The sequence below is a fragment of the Lepidochelys kempii genome, chromosome 7, assembly GCF_965140265.1.
Source record: "Lepidochelys kempii isolate rLepKem1 chromosome 7, rLepKem1.hap2, whole genome shotgun sequence".
Classification (NCBI taxonomy): Eukaryota; Metazoa; Chordata; order Testudines; family Cheloniidae; genus Lepidochelys; species Lepidochelys kempii.
The window spans coordinates 92,647,480-92,651,820 of record NC_133262.1 but is presented as its reverse complement, the minus strand read 5'-3'; positions in this window follow the sequence as shown (position 1 = coordinate 92,651,820).

The window sequence follows — 4,341 nt, the reverse complement described above, 5'->3', positions numbered from 1 at the left end:
CCTGTTTCTACAGAGGCAGGGGCAGCAGGGTAACTTTCCACACCATCATTTCCCTGTGAGAATGTAATGCATATGCAAATTCTGACAACATCAACCTTATCTTACATACAAATGCCACGCACATAATGAAACTGCTCCGAAAGGGGGCTTGTAGTGTCAGGAGACCAAAGGATCTTAAGGTGTGCTGCTTCTCTTTTGCCTCTCTCCCCTGGAGTTTGCACTGTAGGCTCCGGGAGCATTCCCCCATTTCTGAATGTCTTTTGGAGGCTACAACCTCTGATTGCAAGGGCTGGATTTGTCCACCACAGTACAAACAGAATGATCAATCAGGAACTCTGAGTTTCAACTTGCAGAATTTCCATTCCCCTCTACGGGTTTTTCCCAAGGAGAGGATGATTTGGCTCTATAATTTGAACACCACCTACTCTGACTTTTTTCTCAAGGGCACAGAAACTTTTTGAACACCAAAGTAAATTCTCTGCTTTGCAGTTAACTGGGTGACTCATTTTACTATTAGCATGTGGGCATAGATAAAGAAAGAATGAGGGTTTCACACAAGTTTCCAGTATTGTTATGGCATGACATATCTTCATGTGCATATGAGGAATGTTTGACGGCTTATATTTCTTCAGATCCCAAATCAACAAAAATAAGAGTAGCCACCATGAGCTGTATTCCCAGAACAATATTGTCAGTAACTTGCAATGCTGATATGAGAATTCAGCTCAAAAATAGTTTCAGTTTCACTGTAGAGAAATGCCACATGTAATCTTTCAGATCTCATTTCTTTTTTAAAAAACTCTCCAAGATTTTTTTAGAAAGGTGAAAATTAAAATGGTGGAAATGAAGGTACACAGTTTAAACAGAATTTCCAAAAGCTTTTGGTACAAGAAAATAATTAATACACGTGGAAAAAAATATGGTTAGGGTAACACAATTTTTCATGCATTATAAAATGTACACAGCTTTATACATGCATGTTTTATACAATAAAATGAACAAAACCTGACGCCTATTATGATAGGGGGCCCGCTTGAGTGAATATAAACTTTTGTTTGAAACAGGGCCAAACTCTACTTACTTCACACATGCATGTCATCCACTGACTTTACCAAGATACCTTGCTTGAGTACATAGGCCTGGAATGAACCTCCTGAGTCACTGAATCCAATCCCTAACAATTTCAGGCAACCCCGTCATATAATCCCATTTATAAATTTAATCACGCACCATTTTAAAACTAGCTATGTTTTCTGCCTCCATTACTCTTATGGGACGGCTCTTCCAGAACCTCACTCCTCTGATGGTTAGCAACCTTGTCTAATTTCCAGCCTAAATTTACTCATGGCCAGTTTATACCCATTTGTTCTTGTGCCAATGTTGTTATTTAAATAGTTCTTCACCCTCCCTGGTGTTTACTTCTTGATGTATTTATGAAGAACAATCATGTCCCCTCTCAGCCTTTGTTTTCCTAGGCTAAACAAGCCATACTCTTTTAGTCTCTTTTCATAAAAGTCAGGCCTTCTATTTCCCTGTTTACCCTAGTAGCCCTTCTCTGCACCTGTCCATTTTGCATTCATTTTTCTTGAACCTGGGTGGCCAGAATTGTACACAGTATTCCAGATGAGTCTTACCAGTGCCTTGTATAATGGGATTAATACTTCTCTCTCTCTACTGGAACTGCCTTGCCATACACATCCTAGGATCACATTTGCCTTTTTCACAGCTGCATCACATTGGTAGCTAATAGTCAGCCTGTAATCAACTAATACATACAGAAATTTCTCCTTTTCCACCACTTCCAACTGATGAGACCTCATCTTATAGCAGAAACTCTTGTTATTGGCCCCTAAATGCATGATCTTGCACTTTTTAATATTATTTTTCATCCCATTTCTATTACTCCAAACCTCAAAGCAAGCAGGATTTGGGCCAGATTCATAACAAACTAATTAACTTTCTGAATGCTATTTTACTATTCCCTCCTTAAATATTCATGAAAGATACAGTGTATGTATTTAGTTCTATACTGTATGATTAGGAGGCTTTTCAGAACAAATCTCTTCTGGGATCAAAAAAAGACATGCTATTTCCCTAAAATGTTACAAATTTGTTGTACTGGCTTGAAATCACTACTACAATTCTAATGTTAAAAAGGAACAGACTACTTTTACTATACATTTAGCTGATACAGAAATGCTTCAAAATATCTCACTGATTAGTGTTACTGGAGAAGCTGCCTATAGAAGTCACATTTAGAATCATATAGGAGCATCGTGATATACACAGAGATACAATGTGTCCGAAAGATCAGATAATTGCTAACGTGGGATTTTCATCATAATGGCTACAGCTTTTGCAAACAGCACATATTTAAACAAAACCCACACAAATATAATTGCTTTGCTCAAAGCTAAACCAAATTACTTATAGTAATACTATAAACCCCAGAGCCTTTGTTCAACATGTTAAACTTACCTATCAATAGAAAAGAATGAAACAGAAAATTAGAGATCACTTTGCACTGTGGCCTTGTGATGGGGCGTATAAACCCTGAACTAGAATTGAAGGGGTTAAAGAGCAACTCTGACCTACAGAGCATGCACCAGCTAGAGGTGGAATTTAAAAGGGAGCCAATCAGCTCAGAATTGGCCTGACAAATCAGGAAGAAGGACCTGCCTTGGGAGTGCCTGAAGAAGGATGCTACAGAAATCATCTCTGGTGGAGCAGGAGCCTGCCTAATGAGCCCAGAGGGGCTGAAGGTGCAACTGATACCTTTTCTCTTATGACTTAGTGACAGACTGGAAGCCTTTGACAAGAGAGTGGGTGGTAGGAAGTGGCCCAAGGAGGCAGCCTTAGGCACTCCTGGGTGCTAGACATTTGGTAATGCTTATAGGTAAGGCTACGTTTTAGTCACGGGTATTTTTAGTAGAAAAGTCTTAGACACGTCACAGGAGTAAACAAAAAATTGCGGCCTGTGTCCAGTCCATGACTTACTATATAACCCTAATTAAAACTTTGGCGTGGGGTGCTCTGGGGGTGGTGGTCCAGGGGTGCCATTGGTGCTGGGAGGCCCAGGACCCCCGCTGGTGCTAAGGGAGGGGGAACTGGGCAACAGCACATGACCCCGCTGGTGCGGGGGGGAGAACAGGCGGTAGCTCACGGCCTGGGATACCCACTGGTGCTGGGGTTGGTGGAGGGGGTTGGCAGGGCTGATAGGCTCCCTACCTGGCTCTGCATGCCCCCACAGCTCCTAGGGGGAGGGAAGGCCAGGGGGTTCCGGGAGTGCTGCTCCTGCCACAAGTGCAGCTCCCATTGGCCGGGTACCACAGCCAATGGGAGCTCCAGCTCGGGCAGCCTCTGAGCCTCACCAGCTGCTGCACAAGTCACAGAAAGTCACGGAATCCGTGACTTCCGTGACAGACACGCAGCCTTACTTATAGGCCCTAGGTTGGACTTCAGTGGAGTGGGAGGGCCTGGATTCCACTGCCAACTCATTAAGAAAGGCAAAAAAATCCCTCACCTTTTAGACTCACCCCTGGAGGTACAAAAGGAAGGAAAGGATTAATACCTTTTGCAAACCATGGCTGGGATTTGACACTTATGAGGTGGGCCATGTCAGACTGGAGGGAGAGAGGACTGAGTTGTAACCTGACTGGAGGGTTGAGTCAACCCCCACTAAACGACAGACTAACACCAGGTCTGAAGATGGTCTAGGGGAAAGAGTAGAGCCTAACTCCCTAAGTACTGGGCAATGCCACCTGCAAACACCCACCCCCACTCATCATGTTCTCTATAACTCTGGTGGTTGCAAAAGTATCCACTAGCAAAGTACAGCAACATCATACCCTCTTAATCACAAGATATATCAACATTCTTGAATGGGCATAAACCTCTAATACTAAATCATGATGCACATCCAATACTTTATTTGTGGAGAGTCTCTCTCCATCTTGGATAGTTCTAACCCATTTATCCCCAAAGCACGAGTCCTGTACAGCTTATTAGAAAGCACTAACAATGTCCACTAGGTTATTACCCCCCTTCCCTGGTGGATATTTTAGTTTGGTTGCATTTTACTGTGTTTTTTTTTAATCTCATGCACTGTAAACTCTTTGAAACTCCTCCAGACAAAATCACACACTCCTGAATAGTGCAACTGATTAGATTATAATAGCTAAGAATTTCCGTAGTAGGGTCACTTATACATTGCCTTCTCTAACAACTACATAGCAACATGTATATTAAAGCAACAAAAATAAAACAAAATCTGCCTCCCAAAAAACAACCTCATCCCTGCCCCCCCCCCCAAAAAAACAAAAAACCCCACAGCCAAAACAG